Genomic DNA, 19,241 nt, shown 5'->3' with positions numbered 1-19,241 from the left:
GCCCATCAGGTATTAAAGCTATAAAGCCTTTGAATGAAAACAAACGCTGTTGTGACAGTAATGTACACTGTCTTGTTGGTATATATATGATTTCTATACATTTTATGTCAGATAAAAACTTTGGTTGTAAGCTTCAGAAAATTATTTAATAACAGCTAGACATTTTAAATGAGAATAAGAAAGAAAAGTATTTCTTTGTGCCCCCCTCTCCCTGTTAATGCCCTACCTGGCCCCCTGGCAAAACTTTGCTAGACCCGCCCCTGCACAGTTACCAGCCGTCAGCTACATAGAAAAGGATCGCTTGCCCCTCCCTTTCTTCCCTCCCCATCCTCAGCTGCCTCCCTATTCCCGCTCTACCACACCCACCCACACACGCATGGCTTGGGGTGCAGGTATGTCACCAGGGTGCAGGGGAGGCACTCCCCCTCTATCCCCTTCTGGCCGCCTGTGCCTCAATTTTATTCGGCAACCTAGACATCCACATTACTCACACTCTCACATAACACATACATATAGGGCCTTGGGGGTGGGCACGTTTTACAGCATCCAGAGGATGGTCGGTGTACTCCAACCCACCTTTGGCGCTGGTGCCCTACCCTCAATTTTAAATGCATTTAGACACTAAGGGTTTTCAGGAAGAGCTGTGCTGCTCTCCAGAGGTGTGGACTCGAGTCACATGACTTGGACTCGAGTCAGACTCGAGTCATTAATTTTATGACTTTAGACTTGACTTGAAAAAATGTTCTAAGACTTGTGACTTGACTTGGACTTTTACACCAATGACTTGGGACTTGAATTGGACTTGAACCGGTTTACTTGAAAAGACTTGATATTTTACCCCAAATATAAAATTTAACATGCATATTATATAGAGATTGAAAATGTGACGTCATTCACGGGTAGAACCGCAAAGGATTCTGGGAACTCGTGGCAAGCGGTACTAGCGCACGCAGGCTTTCAATTAAAATCAGTCACACAGCGATAAAAAGAAACACAAAAATGTCAAGAAGCCGTTGTATTATTAACTGCAATAGCCGGTCGCATGACAGCCAGGGCAAGCCGACGGGTAAAGAGATCGGTTGTTATCGGATTACGTCGTTGAAGAGAAATTGTTCGAGCCATGTTTCCGAAGTAACAAAGAGGCGACGGGTGGCCTGGATTGCAGCCATTCAAAGCCCAAATATAACGTCCCAGAACACTCCAGCTCACAGTTTAGTCTGCTCCAAGCATTTCCAAAAAGGTCAGTCTGCTGTTGTAGTTAATGCGTAATTTTTCTTAACATAATTGGTGATATAGGTTACAAGCAAGTCTGGCGCTGAGCAGAAATTGTCGCGCTATGCTCCTTTGTTTATTGTGCATAAATAGTGAATTGTCCTGACACAATATTGTGTTTCGCTTCTGTTATTACCATGGTACATTTACAAAAACATATACTTTTATTCACAGGATAAAACAGTTGTTTTGTATCACTAATTGTCCAGTACGATTACAGCATACAATATTATTGTCACTGCTACATTTCTGTGATGCTACCAGAAATTATTTCCACTGCTAATTAATTACCATTGAGCTCAAAGGTCCTATTAATAAACGGTTAACGAATGTGTATTTATGACGACGATTTGTGAGACTGGTAAACTTATGATATGTACGATGGTCTTTACTTTCTACACGGTGCATTTCAAGGTCCTGTACCCATCCGTCGGTAAACTGTACCTGGGCTTGTTGCAGTGACCGGAAGTTACTAAACTTCACGAGTGTATGCGCTCACTCCAAGAAGCGTATAATTATAAATATTAGGGCTGCCACGATTAGTCGACTAGTCACGATTACGTCGACTATCAAAATCGTCGATGACTGATTTAATAGTCGACACGTCGTTTGAAGCTTTGTAAGATCCCAAAAGACGCAGGAATAAGTAGTAGGATTTAAGAGTGTAATAACGGACTGAAACAGAAGATGGCAGCACTGCATGTACAAGGATGCCAGCTGCCGTTAAACCCCGAAGAAGAAGCAGCTGTGTCCCAGAATTCATAGCGCAGCCCAGCTCAGTTTCCAACAATGGCGGCAGCTAGTTAGTTTTAATATTACTCTTATTATTGTTTCTGGGTCACAAAATAAACGTTTAACATATTTTCAGGCGAGAATGTAGCTGTGTAAACCTCAAATATCTGCTCAGTTTATCAAGACACCACATATTTTCAAAAGCGCTCCGACGTTTTCGGAGACGTCTGTTACCCTCTAGCTCGATAGCTAGGCGGGGGCTAGGCTCACTAGCGCCGTGAGAGCACCGGACTCCCGGCAAATCGTTTTCAAACCCACCGCCGTCTTTCGCTACTCAGGTTAAACATATAAGTCACTTACATAACTTAAGAATGTTATTTTTTGGCTTTTTTCAGTGTTTTTTGTTCCTGAGTAAATCGGTTTGGCTGAGATCAAAGTTATAGTTTTTACACAGCTGAATAAACGTCAAGCAGACAGCTGATTATCAGAAGTGTGAGATGCTGGAGAATATACTCCGGTGTCCTGTTATATTTTAGATAGCAAGGAGTTTATTAAATTTTAATGAAATTTGCAGATTGTTTCGGTGAAGTTTAATAAACTATCATCTTGTCTTTATTTTTAGTTAGCACATACCTTAAACACTTAAAGCTGTAAGCTAATGATAGTTATATAAGAGCAGATGCTGCTGGTGCAATAAGCTGTACGCTGTACGTCCAATGGATGATGATCTGATTAGTCGACTAATCGCAAAAATAATCGGTGACTAGTCGACTATCAAAATAATCGTTTGTGGCAGCCCTAATAAATATGCATATAAATATGCTATGATGAGATAGCTGACTTCATCTAACTAGCAAATGTTTTCCAGGCTACGTTGGTGATGCAGTTTTTTTTTTAAATGATATTTTAAAAAATATATCATTTATTTATGTATGATATTTTTGTCATGCGATTTTAAAGCCGGTCCTACAACCGCATCCAAGAATAACATGCAGCTTATCTCAGAACTGTCGGTGAAAATTATTCTTGGAGCTAGGTTTAATTGAACTGCATTTTAAAGAGGTGCAATTTCACAATTTGTGTATATTTTCTAAGTTCACTATTTTGTCATGTGTTGAGAAAAACACAGATTTAAAAATTACATGGTCTAATATTTACATTTCGCATATAACTGCAACATGCTTTTTTTCGTTTTTTTTTTTAAAGACTCGAAAGGACTTGAAATTCAAAATTTCAGACTTGTGACTTTACTTGGACTTTTACACCAGTGACTTGAGACTCGACTCTGACTTGCCTGACATTACTTGAGACTTGACTTGAGACTTGAGGATAAAGACTTGAGACTTACTTGAGACTTGCAAAACAATGACTTGGTCCCACCTCTGCTGCTCTCTGAGAGGAAGCTAGTACCATGCTCTCCTGAGTTTTAAATGCACTTTAGAACAGCACACAGCAACACTACATATGAGCGGGCGTAGGGAGGTTTGAGGTCTTCACTCACCCCGGTTCTGTTAGCCGTCAGGGCTGGGGGGCTGGGAGGAGGTGCTGGCCGTCAGACTGGGGTCTGGGATGCGGGGCCTCCCTGCTATTGCAGATAAGGAGGTGGTCCGCTTGCCTCCACCCCAGAGAGAAGGGTTACATATCCTGGGTCTAGGTGCGGCTTGCCCCTCTGAGGGCGGGGGTACCTGGACCTGGGATATAGAGTATGTTTGGGGAGTGCGACTGTCTGTGCAGTGTCTATTTGTGTCTGTCTACACGTTGGGTGAGTGCCGAGTATTTGGTTGTGCATATGGGGTGGGAATGCACGTTTGTGTCCGTGTGTGCCTGTTTGTCTGTGTCTATATGTCAGGTTGGGTCTTAGACTCAACCTCTCTGGGTACATCTCAGGCCCTCTAAAGTACGGAGGCCTATCTCCCCTCACCACACTCCCTGCCGGTGGCTGATGCCCTCAGACGTTGGTGTGTTGGTGGTCCTTGTCGTCTGGGGCTGGGCGCTCATGTATGTACCGGCTCACTCCTGGTGGCCAATTGGCGGGGCCGGGCGCCTGTGGCCCGGCTGGGCTCCTTCCGGGGGGTGGGGTGCCCTCAGACCTCTGGCCTCTGGGCCTGAAGCTCGGTCCTCTCTGGCACAGCTGGCTGCCGGCAGAGCCCGCGGGCACGCCACTGCAACCCCCTCTGGCCTCTGCTCCGTAGCTGCGGGGTGACCTCTCCTTTGGGGCTCTACTCAGCTCTTCCCAGGAGGGTGGCACGGTTCCCCCCCCTTTGGTGGTCCTCCTCGGGTCCTTGTACTCTGGAGCCTCTGGAAATCTGGGGCCTGGATCTCCTCCATACCTGCTTCCTACCCTGGTGGACGGGGCTATGGCTCCCCACACTCCCTAGCAGACCGTTACATGGAGAAACCTTTGGAATAAAAGCATGCTGATCCGCACAGGTATGCACACAGGTGTACACACGGGTGTTCACAGACGCGGACTACACCTTTCTTGGCTGCTGCCTCAAAGCACATTGTGCGCTGTCTATCGTGCGTGCTGCACAATATCGTTTATTATTTAGTATCTACTGTTATCTACTGCTAGCTAGTTTATTGTGATGGTGCTGTTTTTTTTATTATGTTGCTCTTTGTTGTTTGCTTTCTCTTCTGTTTTTTTTCTCCATACAGGTGATCCAGGTGTTTTGTTTGTTTTTCTTTTTTTCTTTTTTTCTTTCTTCCCCCCCTTCTCACCGTCTCTTCTCCCCTTTGGTTTTCTTTCTCTCCCTCTCTTTCTTTCATTCTTTCTCCCTGTCCTGTCCTCCAGTCATGTCTGTCCCGTTTGTAGCAACTGAAAATAAAATAAATTCATAATTATAATAAAGGTCAATCAAATGGACCAATATGGCAAGGCCATGATGAGCCACGAAACGCGTAATAGGAATAGGGGACGATTCCGTTTTTACGGGACGGTTGGCAGCTCTAATAATTAACCTTATGAATAAAATAAAGATCACTATCAGTAAAATCATAGCACCCACCCAGCTGTATAGAAACTCCGTCATGCTAGCTAGTACGCAGTGCGAGTCATTAACTGACTGTAAAAAGTCAGCACAACGAAAATAAACTCCACCTAAACTTGGTTTATATCTGACCCAGATAGACTGCAGGTCATAAATTCTTACCTGAAGTTCAGTTCACCTGACACTCCGACCGGCCCCGCCTCGGGTCTCTCCTCCTCCTGCCTCCCCTTTCCCTCATCCACCTGCTGGCCTCCACCACTTACTAATGTTACTGAATCTGTGGAAGCGCCGCCATAGCCACCACCAAACAACTGAGTTATTTTTACACATCAGCCAGCAAGTGGCCAATCCACCACCTTTCATTGTTTATACCGTTACAAAAAAATTTTTTTTTTAAAAATCATCGGCCCATAAAAACGAAAATTCACCATCAGCCCACCGAGCAAATGCCCGGTATGCCCGATGGCCAGTCCAGCTATGGTCGTGCCATTAGTTAACCCTTCACGTGCCAGCTGTGGCACGCGTGCCTAGGGTTGCCGACCCCTGACTTAGACGCTCACATTATTTACACTCTTATGACACATACATATAGGGCGTCTGGGTGGGCACACAGAACGGTCTGTGCACCCGTTTTGACTCCATGTTGGGCAAGTGTGCGTGTATTTGTATATGTGTACATGACGGTGGAAATGCATGCTTGTGTCTGTGTGTGCCTGTTTTTCTATGTTTATGTGTCAGCTCAGGTCTTAGACTCCAACTCTCAAGGAACATCTCAGGCTCCCATAGGTGCGGGGGCCTATTGTCCCCCACCACACTCCCTGCCAGCGGCTGATGCCCCCACCTGTGAGTGAATTGGTGGGTTCTCTGTGTCCGGGACTGGGAGCTCAGGAGTGTAGTGACTCACTCCCCGGGGCTGCTTGGCAGGGCCTGGCCCACCGGACCCAACAGAGCCTGAAGGCTCGTGCCTTATGGGTGCCTTATGAACACAAGCGCTCTCACACACAGGTGTTCACACAGGTGTACAAACAGGTGCTCACAAATAGTTCATCTTGTTTGAAAAGAGCAGCATTGACGGCTGCTGGATGTGACAGTCATGCTGGACACTCTGTGCATTTGGTGAATGCATTTGCATTTGTGCTTGTGTTTAGGTTAGAATATGACTCCATTGAAACTGTTCAGTTTGTACTGTACATTTCATCCAGACTTTGAATAGCCTCTTTTTTTTCGTGCATTCACTGGGAATCTCACCACGCTGTGTGAATTTTAAACCATGGTGGTTTTCGAGTTTCTCCTGAAACTGACACACAAACCATGTCCAATACTTGAGCTTAGACTCATCAGGGGTAATGCTCCAATTTTCATATGGTGGTCCAGCAGTTCCGTATTTTTTAAAAGGAATGGTATGATTTGAGTCATGGCAAGGGTAAAAACTTCCTTCACTTGCAACTTGGGTTGTACAAAAGTCGACACACAATATCTCAGTGTTTCTGTAGTGCCAACCATTGATTGCTTGAGATCGATGAAAGGGGACACTGTGATCTCCAGGACTGTGATCTTTAATTGTGTTGGCACAAACAGCTGCACAGAACGGGCAGGTTTCCCAGCAGCAGTTACACAGCTGATCGATGAGGATTTGATCAGGTCTCTTATGAGGGATCTTATCATTTCCTGGTCTTCATGCTCAAAAGGTCTCTTTAAGTAATGTATTATTGTTTTAGCACCAACTTCAAAAAATGTAGCCACTTGGCTGGCAAGCCCTTTTCTTGTTGTATCTTGGTGCTTGCCAAGGACAATATAATCAGAATAATTGCCAACCTCAGATATTTTTTTGTATCTGCCATTCTTTTTGCATTCAAATATGAGATTCCATTCAAAACCAAGGTCATTAAAGATAGTTGCCTGATCGTCATCCAGCTTGATGTCCTGAATGGGTTGTGCATCTGCAGTTAACTCTTTTACCCAGTAATCCTAAACTGACTTGAAATGTTTTTTAAGTTCCTCTTCATTTTTTGCTTTGTCTTTTAACTTATGAGCAAGCTTTTTACTCTTTTGCAGCAGCTTGTTCTCAAATTCGGTCTTCTTATCATCCAGCTTTTTACAAGCTTTCTTCTGCTGAATAACTTCATCCAGTTTTCGTTCCACTCCTGTCACCAGCTCCTCTTGGAACTCCTTTATTTTGTTTTCAAATCGGCCTCTCCACTGAACCAACATATCTTTGTCTCTGTCATCCTCAAAGTACTTTGACATATCTTTTTCTACTTCTTTATATTTTTCACTCATCACTACGCTCAACCTTGTCAAGTTCTCCATTTTCAATTCTGGTATGAAGCTGGTTTTCAATCACCAGCATGTTGCTCCTCAGGGCCCAGGTCCAGTTTCCATACTCAACCTCAAGTTTTCTGTAAACTGCAATTTCTAATGTGTTTTTTGAATCTGAAAACAAAGTGTTCATTCATCAGAGCTTTACACAGGTCTTGTATCTTTCTGTTAAAATGTGAGAGAGTGATCCCAGGAGAGCATTTAGCCTTAGACAGGATGATGTTCTTCAGCTCTTGGATGCTCTCGCTGTAGCCTGGATTTGGAGGAGCCATCGGTGGACTTCCCTCCCATAGCTGAGCAAAGTATTTCACATCTTTTTGCACATCAAAGTCAATGATATCACTAAAGCACTCAGCATCACACAGCTCCTCTTTAGCAGCTAGTTGAGCCATCTGGTCCAGTTTTTCTTGCAGGCGTCTTTTCCCATCCATGTTTTTCTCAGTAGCTGCCATATCTGTCACATTCTGATGAACAAACACACAACTCGGAGAAAGTTTAACTTTCTTCATCCTCATGAAAGCCTGAACAACAATCTGCAGGACATCCTGCATCTCAGCTGGATTCTCACCAAAGATGTTGATCAGTGTCAAGTAGAGCTGGGCGATAGAACGATAACGATATGTATCGCGATATAACTTTTACTCGATAGAGAAATTAAGCTATCGCGATAGACCTCGCCGCTCTTGTCCTCTTAAAAAAAAAAAAAAAAAAGATCAGCCAATCCAAATTAAGTAACGCAGAGCCGAACCAATCACAGCCGCAGCGTCACGTCGCGTGACTTGTAACGTACAGCACAAGTGCCAAGCCGCACGTGTGTTTGTTTGGGAAGCAGCCAGCGGGTAATGGAGGAAATGAGTGTGCCGACTAGAAAAATCAACCGAGCGTGACCAAAGAGAAAACAGATGATGGTTCCAACGCCGGAGAGATTGTCGAACGGAAGAGCCATAGAAGTTCCGTAGTGTGAAGGTATTTCGGCTATTTCAAGTCTGACAAAAAACAGAGTAGCGTGCACTGTAAATTGTGCCGAAAGCAAGTCTGGAAATACAATGAACTGGTGCATGCGTCACACTGTGCGCCACGTTATTGTTTCGGTGAAATGAATTTCTACAATACTGTTAATTCTACTCTCTGCAGTGTTTAAATGCTTACATATACACACAGTTACTGTCCCTCCACACATACGACTCGGTTCTGCTTCTATGCCGCAGCTTTGTTTACTTTTTCCCACCGAGGCTTCTAGACTTCTGATTGGCCAATATTTCTGCACGGTTAGGAATCTAGCGCCACCTGCTGCTTTGGCATGTTCATAGCAGCGTTTTCCTTCATTTCTGCCTTTATGTGTGGACGGGATTATTTTTTAAAACGAAAACGGAAAATCTCCGTTTTCAAAAATACCCGTGTACGTGTGGACGTAGCCTCAGTCTCTGACTGGAAGCGCTAATTCGTCATTCGGCTTTTGTCAGACTAAAGTAACTGTTAAAACTGTTTGAAAAGCTAAGCTATACAACAAGGAGAGATTGAGAATTTCCTTTTAGTTCTCAGTTTATTTGATATTGACAAAAGTTAGTCAGTTTTGTCTGTTCTTCTGTAAAACAAACTAAGATTTATTTTTAGAATTAATATTTTGTTTCTAAGTGGAATTGACAATTTAGTCTGTTTCATTTGTTCTATTTTGAAACTTAAACGCTTTAGCGGCTGCCTTTTGTGTAGTTTGCAATATTTGCCTTTATTTATCTGAAAAAGTCTCATGTTCCTTAAGTACATCTACCCTGTTGAACTTATTATGGGAAATAAATATTTAAATAAAAACAAGCTGCTGATTATTTCACATTTTACTTGTGAGCAACGGCACATTTAAATCTTACAAATATAGTTATTTGGCTTATATCGTGATAGATATCGTTATCGCCTGAAATGAAAAAAACATATCGTGATATGAAAAAATCTCATATCGCCCAGCTCTAGTGTCAAGCTTCCTAGGCCAACAACAAATGTCGCTAGTGCATTGTCGTGATGAAGAGTAGCATTTTCTGCCAGCTCAAGAGCTCGCAGTCCTTCAGTGTCCACCACTAGAAAATAGTCAAACTGGAAGTCTTTCTTGATTTCCTCTGACACTTTGACCAGCTGCATGAAGGCACCTTTGGTGCACCTGCCTGCACTCACTGCAAACTGCAATCCAAACATGGTATTCAGCATTGTTGATTTTCCACTGCTTTGTACGCCCAAAACTGACAACACAAAAACTCTCTGGTCACCTAGTTTCTTGATGACTTCATCTAAAAAACTACAGATCCATGTTAGAGGCACATGACCTGCATCACCATCCATCAGCTCCACTGGGTGTCCTGAAATCATCAGATCTGCAGCCAACTTTGGATATTTAGACCAGGAAGTCAGTTTATTCTGTGTTTGTACTGCTCTATGGGCTTCATAGATCTGTCCCATTTCTCTGAAGATGTGCTCCAGGCAAAAGGTTGCAGACTGCAGTGTTTTGGAGATTTGTTCAAGCTCTGTTTGTTTGCTTGCTAACAGATCAGATTTGTCGTGTTTCTTTTTCAGAGTCAAGAGCTCAGTCCACTTTTCATCATAGCTTTGGAGAATTGAAGAGAGATCATCTGTGGACAAGGCTGGACTGGGACAAAAAATCGGCCCAGGCATTTTGACTAGAGACCGGCCCACCAGGATAAAGATTGAAAATGTGACGTCATTCAGGGGTAAAACCGCAAAGGATTCTGGGAACTTGTGGCAAGAGGTACTAGCGCACGCAGGCTTTCAATTGAACTCAGTTACACAGCGATAAAAAGAAACCCAAAAAATGGCAACAAGCTGTTGTATTATTAACTGCAATAGTCGGTCGCATGACAGCCACGGGAAGCCGACGGGTAAAGAGATCGTTTTTTTTTTATCGGATTACGTCGTTGAAGAGAAATTTTTTAAGCCATGTTTCCGAAGTAAGAGCCGACGGATGGTCTGGATATACCAAATATAACGTCTCAGAACACTCAGCTCACATGTTAGTCTGCTCCAAGCATTCCCACAAAGGTCAGAGTTTTGTAGTAGTTAATACGTCATTTTTCTTAACATAATTGGTGATATAGGTTACAAGCAAGTCTGGCGCTGAACAGAAATTGTTGCGCTATGCTCCTTTGTTTATTGTGCATAAATAGTGAATTGTCCTGACACAATATTGCGTTTCGCTTCTGTTATTACCATGGTACATTTACAAAAACATGTACTTTTATTCACAAGATAAAACAGTTGTTTTGTATCACTAATTGTCCAGTGTGATTACAACATACAATATTAATTTGTCACTGCTACATTTCTGTAATGCTACCAGAAATTATTTCCACTCCACTACTAATTAATTACCGTTGAGCTCAAAGGTCCTATTAATAAACGGTTAACGAAAGTATATTTATGACGACGATTTGTGAGACTGGTAAACTTACCTTTGTTCGTACGATGGTCTTTCACGGTGCATTTCAAGGTCCTGTACCCATCGTCGGTAAACTGTACCTGGGCTTGTTGCAGTGACCTGAAGTTACTAAACTTCATGAGTGTATGCACTCACTCCAAGAACCGTATAATTATAAATCTGAGCGTGGTGAAAGTTGGGCAGCACGCTAACGTCTTTTGTCCACTCTGTGTGCTCGTAAGGGTCTGACCCTTTCACTCCTTTGATTTTTCCTCGTATCCTTTCTTTGTCTTTTCGTCGAGTCTGTCTTTGTACGGGCCGGCATTTTTCTCCTTTTGTTTTGTACATTCCTTTTTTGTGCGGCAAAGAAAAAACAAGAAGGTATTGGAACCGGAGAATGAACGTTTTGCGGTGCTGCAAATGCTTGCATTTGATGCGGTACTTGGATTGTTTTGCCACGAGTTCCCGGCATGCAATGCGCGAAAATCACGAGATTGCTAAACAAGGGGGAGGGTGCATCCGGCCTGTAATTGGTCCAGCCCAAAGTCGATCATGACCAATTGGCCAATCCAACACCTTTCATTATATATACCCTTCCTAAAAAAAAAAAAAATCCATCGGCCCATAAAACCATACCGGGCATTTGCCCGGTATGCGCGATGGCCAGTCCAGCTATGTCTGTGGATAGGGCATCTATTAAGATCTGAGTCCATTTCAGGAAGTACTCCTTCTGTTTTGATGGCAAAGACAAGAGGCTTTCTGTGAATGACTTCATCAGTTCACTACATGAAGCTTTGCATTGATTTTGTCTTATTTTATTCAGTTGCTGTTGCTTATGACTTTTTTCCTTCTCAATGTTTCCTTTAAGGTGATACAGCTCTTTATTTATTTTACACCACTCATGCCACAGATCGCCTTGACAAGGTAGAAATGTATCTTTGTTCTTTGAAATTCCCATCCCTTGAAGCATTTTAACTGTTTTCAGTGCAGCAGACTTCCCTTTTTGACAGACTTCATCATCTTCATCCACTGTGACTCCAGGGACTTTGGCCATGAATTCAAGCTGGAAGGATCTATGAGGTTCATATAAAATCTTTCTGATAATTCCTTTCATGTCATGATCTGGCTGTGTGCCGGCAGGAATTGGAACCAAACGCAAACTCACTGGAGACAGGACTGAACTCAAAATGGCAGCTTTTATTGCTGAACACAAAAACTCTACAAAATCTAAACTGGGAAGACTCTAACAAAACACACAGGGAGCTACAGGTAGAAACACACAGCATGAGGGAGAACGCGACACAGAACTGAGGGAGACGGGCAAAGTAAAACAGGAAGTACAGAGGTTCAGACAGGAGGAGAGAGAGCACGGAGAGAACACAGGCATAACGGGCTGGGGAAAACATGGAATAAAACACAAGGAGAGACGAGGGCTCACAGATACACAGAGGGGCACACAAGGGGTAAGAGTCACAAGGGGAAAACACTTGGGGAACAACGTAACAGGGCAGCCCAGGAAGCATGGCCTAAATAAGGAACAAAATACAAAAATACATGAAACTAAGAATACTGGGCCAACATGGCCCAGGATCATGACATAACCCCCCCCCTCAAGGGCTGGCTCCCGACAGCCCAAACCCAAGAACTAAAACACAAGAAAAACAGAAAACAACCCACCCAGGGCGGGAGGCGGGGGACCAGGACGGAGAGAACGAAACCAAACAAAAGACAAGGAGCATGAGACCAAAACTGAGTCCACAAATACACAAAAACAGGTCAAAACATGGAAGCAATGTTCAAAGAGGTCGGAAGGTTAACCTGGGGGCGACAGCACAAAAGTTCAGTCCAGCTGTTCCGGGGGCCGGCCACGCGAAAAGTGGCAGTGGCAGCAGAGCGGGTCCGGAGGCCGGCCGTGTGGAAGACGGCGGCGGCAGCAGAGCGTCAGGCGTACTGGTTGAGGCTTGGTGGGCACAGGACCAGACGAGGCAGGACTAGACGAGGCAGGACCAGACGGCGGCGTGGCAGCCACAGGCGACGGAGCTGGAACGGATGCGGGGGCCGGACCAGGCGAAGCCGAAGCGGGGGCCAGACCAGGCGAAGCTGAAGCCGAAGCGGTGGCCGGACCAGGCGAAGCTGAAGCCGAAGCGGTGGCCGGACCAGGCGAAGCTGAAGCCGAAGCTGAGGCCGAGGCCGACGCTGAACCAGGCAACGTTGAAGGCAATGCAGAGGCCGGACCGGGCGTGGGTGCAGCTGATGCAGAGGCCGGACCAGGCAACGGCTGAACGGGCCCCTCTGACCCTCCAGCGGAGACGAGGAGGTGCTGGCCGGGCTGACCAGAGCCGCCAGCGGAGACGAGGAGAGGCTGGCCGGGCTGACCAGAGCCGCCAGCGGAGACGAGGAGAGGTTGGAGAGGTTCCCCTGAACCCCCAGCGGAGACGAGGAGAGGCTGGAGAGGTTCCCCTGAACCCCCAGCGGAGACGAGGAGAGGCTGGAGAGGTTCCCCTGAACCCCCAGCGAGAACAGATGCAGAGCCAGCAGGTGCAGAGACTTCTGGCTGAGGGGACGCTAACTGTAGCTGCACAGGACACGCAGTCGGCTTGGGATGCAACAGCTGGGGCTGTGCAGGGCAAACAGTCTGTCCAAAGTTTGTCAGCACCACGCAGTCCTCAGCTGGCGGAGAAAGCTCACAAAGGCTTCCAGCTGAGGTTGGCAGTGTCTGAACGGGTTGCTGAGCTATTAACTCGGCTGGTGACTGAGCTAACTGAACTAGAGAATGAGCTGGTGACCAAACAGGGAACTGGGCTGATAACTGAGCTAATGACTGTGCTATGGACAGAAATGCAAGTTGTAGTGGTGGTTGCAGTGATGGCGGGTCAGCAGGTAGTTGAACTTGTGATTGAGCAGGTGACTGACTCTTGGCTGCTCTCCTCCTGGGAACAGGAACAGGTGCTAGGCCTGGCCGAACACCAGCCATCCCCACCCGAGGAACAGATATGGGTGTAGGGACGAGCTGGGCTCTGGCTGCCTTTACCCTGGGGGCCGGTGTAGGTGCAGGAGCTAGCGGGACCTCTGCCACTCCCACCCGAGGAACTGAGACGGGTGCAGGAGTCGGCAGGGTCACGGCTGACCTCACCCGGGGAACCGGAACAGGTGCAGGCAATGGCTGGGTGTCCATCAACCAGCCATTACTGAGGAGCAGGTACGGGTGCTTCTCGGTACCGGCACCCGTACCGAGGAGCAGGTACGGGTGCCGGGATGAACAGAGTCTCTGCCAGGCTAGGGACAGAAGCAGGGACCAGCTTGACCTCAGCCACCCTCACCCGAGGAGCTGATACGGGTGCAAGGGAAAGCTGGGCCCGTGCTGCCCTGAGTAGAGGAATTGGAGGTGGAGAGCGAAGCACAGGAACAGTAACAGTCACTGGGTGAACTAAGTTATTGGTGCCAAACTCAGTTTTAGGAGACCTAGGCTTAAAGCAAGCAGGTCCTAGGAAATCCACTGCTATTAAACTCTCCAGGTTAGCGCTAGCGGTCCTGGAGGAGGTTAGCTCAGGGACAGTCACCGAAGCAGTTTCAAAACAGACATCAGCAACTGTCTCTTGAGGAACGGTGTGCTGTCTAACACAGGTCAGAGAAGGAAGAACGCCAGAAACAGGTCTTTTCAGAATCGAGGCTGGAAGGACAATCACAGGTTGGGAAACAAAGTCAATTTTCATACAGTCCATAGGTGAACCGACTCGGCAGGCTGACTCAGATCTAACTGGATGGGGAGCCACACAGTCCAGGGACGAAGTAACACCCACAACAGTTTTCACAGCAACAGGTTCAGAGGAGTAGCGAACAGCTTTGGCTAGCTTAACAAAGGAAGCGACCATCTTGTTACCGCTCACTCGAGAAACTGAATGATTAATCACTGGTTGTGGAGCTGACTGGGCCCCACTGGACATGTCAAAAGACAGAACGGGTTGGCACATGAAACAGTCACTAGAAGGAGCATCAGTTACAGAACACTCACCCAGATGGTTTGTGCCCTCAGCATGCACTGTTATATCTAGGGCTGATGATGGTGGTGGTGTGTGGCTGAGCTCAGACTGGAAAACCTCAGAGTGTACAAGCTGATTTCAACAGTTCTGCAGGGCTGCAATTCTGGTAGCAGTATGTGGGTGAGTCTGGTGTAGGATAGCAGTCTTAGAAGGAGTGAGTTTAGGAGCAGTCACAGGTACTGGAGAACTCACACAAGCAGCGTCTGTATAACCTGGATGTGAAACAACACTACACACAGTCGTACAGGATGTAGCCCGAGACGTAGTACACACAGAGTCCATGAAACTTGGCCAAAAAGCATGGCGCACAGAGTTAAACTGACATGACCGGGGAACAGAAAAGTAAACCTGTGCAACCAGCTCTGCTGTGCTCAAACTAAAATCCTTTGCCAGTCTATGTATAGCAGATGAAACCTTGCGGCTCTTAACCTTAGCAGGCATTGAATACACAGTTTCAAGGAGTCCACGAGGAAAAACAGAAACAGTCTCCTGCTTAGCAGGCACGAGAGAAGGTGGCGCTCCGTTGCCATCTACATTTACCAGCTGAGGTGCAGCACCGTCCCAGGTTTGAGTGGCAGTCCCATAGGAAACAACAAAAAAAGTCGTTTCGTGAGGCGCTTCCTGAACATTCTTTGCAGAGACTGAGCTAAATGCCTGGTGCACAGAGTTCAAATGGTCAGACCGTGGAACACAACACTTAACAGAGCCCATTTGGTTACTGTCATGGATTTCTGGTGACAGAGCAGGTGAGCAGGTAAGACAGTCACTCTGAGTAGCTACATGGCTAATTGTCTCTATATTACCAGGTTTAGGCAGAACAGAAGAATCACTTGCTCGCTCATTGACACTGGATTCACTCAGAGGAACAACAGGCACGGAAACAGATGCTACTGAGTTAACTGCCTCAAAACCCTGACACTTTAATTCTGCTGAGTCACAATCTACAGATTCAGGCTTAACAAAGTCCACGGAGGGAAGCACAGTCTTACTCAAAGAGGGTGCAATGTCCGGAAGCCTGGGAGCCGAATGCTTGAGCGGAATGTGAGAAACACGATCACTCTCACCAAAGGAAGAAAGCTGCTCTGCTGCTCGGGAACGCTGGCGGCGTGCACGCCGTTTTCGCCGAGAAGGGGGAGGAGACAAGCCAGGCCGCGAATCCTCCAGCGGACCGGGCTGAACATCCTCCGACTCTTCATACTGGAGCGGCTGCTCCGGGTGGATGCGTACGGTGGAGAAAAGGAAGTCCTGGATGTGGGGGTGTAGCGCGCAGAATAGCCATGGGAGTCCGGACACCATCCTCTGTAAACGGATGGCTACGGTTTCCCGATATTCTTCCCCTGGCAGCGCTGCCCACTCCTGACAGTGATACTCCACTGTGTAGATTAAATCCTCACGGAGCTCAGCAGAGGGGTTGTGAGTTGCTGGGTCCATGTCGAGGTCGCGTTCTTCTGTCATGATCTGGCTGTGTGCCGGCAGGAATTGGAACCAAACGCAAACTCACTGGAGACAGGACTGAACTCAAAATGGCAGCTTTTATTGCTGAATACAAAAACTCTACAAAATCTAAACTGGGAAGACTCTAACAAAACACACAGGGAGCTACAGGTAGAAACACACAGCATGAGGGAGAACGCGACACAGAACTGAGGGAGACGCAGACATAAATACACAGAGGGTTAACGAGGGAAGTGGGAGCACACGGGGAACACAGGTGACACTAATAATCATAACAAGACACGGCAGGAGTGAACGCAACACTGACGGGAGACGGGCAAAGTAAAACAGGAAGTACAGAGGTTCAGACAGGAGGAGAGAGAGCACGGAGAGAACACAGGCATAACGGGCTGGGGAAAACATGGAATAAAACACAAGGAGAGACGAGGGCTCACAGATACACAGAGGGGCACACAAGGGGTAAGAGTCACAAGGGGAAAACACTTAGGGAACAACGTAACAGGGCAGCCCAGGAAGCATGGCCTAAATAAGGAACAAAATACAAAAATACATGAAACTAAGAATACTGGGCCAACATGGCCCAGGATCATGACATTTCAGTTCTTCAGAAACATCTGACTGGCTTCTGTCTTTCAGACCCACTTTGTATTTTCCATCTTTGACTTGAACTGCACTACCATCAGTATCAGCAATGAGAATAATGAGAGGCTTTGGTGACCTGTAAAGGTCTGAGATGACTGTAGTACCTTTCTGGCCTTTTTCCAGAGTTCTCACAAGAACAACAGTGACTGAAGCTTTTTCAATCAGTATCTCACGCTGTTTTTCAAATGACAGAGCATCACCATGAAGATTACAAAAGGCAGTGCAGTCTGTGAAGGAGTCATTGGGTTTTCCAGCAGGGCAGTACCAGGCAATCTCTGCCACACCATCCATCAGCAGGCGAGATTTGGTGCTACCTGGACAATTTCTATGGAAGAAGGTGCTGTGACGGTCATTGATCACAGTGTTCATGAGCTGAGATTTTGACACTGGAAGTGAACCCAGGCGGAAGAAAAACACCATGGGTGTCTCGGCTTTGCAGATGGGCATTGTCTTCATGGTGATGGCATTTGAATCACCCTTGATTTTAGTTTTCTTCCATGTTTTTGTTATCTGCCTGAATGTCCACAGAGGACATTCAATATCCATAGTGACTGAGTCAGGGACAAGCAAAGGTAAGGCGTACTGACACTGGGATAGCTTTGTAATTATGTTCTACTTCAGAAAACTGTCTGAGCAGTGAAATACTGCCATCTGAACATCCATTGGGATACGAACAGGACGGAGTCATGTGAGCTCTATCAATATTGCACCACTTATGTCTCAGACCTGCATTTATGTATTTATGCACTGAAATCGCGCTGTAATATCCAGTTAACTGTCCACATTTGTACTCTGTTTTTCCATTTATTATATTTTTTTCATTAATTTGTCTGAAAAAAGATCCACGTAGTAACCAAAGAGAGCCTAAATCAATGGTCTCTAATAGCAGCCAAATTATAAGAGCTTTCATTAGTGATGGTGAGATGAAGCCTTGTGATGAACTGAAGCTTTCCATCCAACTGGTCGACTCATGGTTCGAAGCATTGTGACGATTCATTGGCTCTACTGCGCCATCAAGTGGACGATTAAAGTCAGATAGGCTCAATGATTATAATGATGTGATGTGTAAACCTCTAAACTTAATAAATAAATTGTTTTCATGGTTATTTATCCCGAATATTGTCTCAGTATGTCTGATACAAAAGAGAAAGTGGAAACTATCAGGACAGAGTTTGGTATGATTGTGTAACTGTGTAATCATGCTTATGTACATCTGGACAATGACACAAACTAGTGTGTGGTGCTTCACTTTTTAATAAACTAAAAGACAGAAATCAGATTATAAGATCTGTGGTGTTGTTGATTTATATTATGGTACTTATCATTTGTGATATTTATTACTGTGTGCATAGTTTATTAGGAGAGATGAGATTAAATGTTGTCAGACAAATATTCTCTTCCTTGCTGGTTCCATCGAAGGAGAAATGTTCAAGTAAGTATGTAACTGGGACGTAATCCAATTCCACAACACAATGTGACGGGGAATCAGCTGTGTTTTGCTGCCCAATTTATTTAGAATCTGGTGCAAACCGGCGAGCCAGTTCCTGAATCAGTCACGTGGTACGGACTGCCCGCGAGGCCTCGAACATCACTGCATACGTAATCAAAGCAAGCCTCGATACGCGCTTTACAAAACTACCATGAGATTACCCGACACACGCTTCAAAGCTTCGACACACAGGAGACATCACTACTGCACACAGCCTTCACACGACAACAGGTGCACCACACTGCTAAGTGTGTTTTGTGTTTAGAGTTTTGCTAAATGGGAGACTGAGCTTTGAATAGTGTTTAAGATTTTGGCAACAGTGGGACTGATTTGATGAAAGAGTTTTCATAGTTGACAGTTTAGTTTTTACAATGGGGTTTAGTGTTTTAGCAATTCAGAAAAACTCTAATACACCTGTGCTTTTCCCAGCAACTGAGGCTTTTACCCTGCACAGTTTAAGGTATGATAAAGCACTGACCTTATAAATGGCACAAAATACACATTTTAGCTGGGAGCTGGTCATTCACAGGGGAAAGGCTCCATTGTACAACAACAACAACAGTAGTAATAGTAATAATAAATTATTATTAGTCAGGCAAGTATATCATATACCAAACATGCTTCCAAACTAATGACATTTTTTGCATTCTTCACATCAGGTCAAAATGTACTTTTTTTAAAAAAGTGACTGGCACTGCGGAAATGGATCTACAGCACCACTTAAGAAATTTTAAAGAACTTCTAACAACTTATTTACAGCTTGAAATACGTGTATGACATTTATTACACACAGATTCAGTGAACCCAATCCAAAGAGGAAGTCTGGAAGTCCGCCATTTTGAATGTAAAATGACATTTTGGCACAGTTTTAGTGTTTTCCAGGC

General features: G+C 45.4%; 1 pseudogene across 1 annotated transcript; it reads right to left on the bottom strand.

The window, feature by feature from the left end:
• Positions 1-6,704: 6,704 nt before the first annotated feature.
• On the bottom strand, positions 6,705-17,886 carry LOC309704228 (interferon-induced very large GTPase 1-like; annotated as a pseudogene). Its single transcript has 7 exons — positions 16,797-17,886; positions 15,836-16,229; positions 13,763-14,007; positions 13,043-13,233; positions 12,739-12,927; positions 9,300-9,945; positions 6,705-7,909 (listed from the first exon to the last, which is right to left on the bottom strand). The product of its transcript is annotated as an interferon-induced very large GTPase 1-like (transcript).
• Between the last annotated feature and the right edge of the window lie 1,355 nt (positions 17,887-19,241).

The sequence above is a fragment of the Aulonocara stuartgranti genome (assembly GCF_965226115.1).
Source record: "Aulonocara stuartgranti genome assembly, chromosome: 4".
In the NCBI taxonomy this organism is placed as follows: Eukaryota; Metazoa; Chordata; class Actinopteri; order Cichliformes; family Cichlidae; genus Aulonocara; species Aulonocara stuartgranti.
This window is presented reverse-complemented; position numbering and strand designations above follow the sequence as displayed.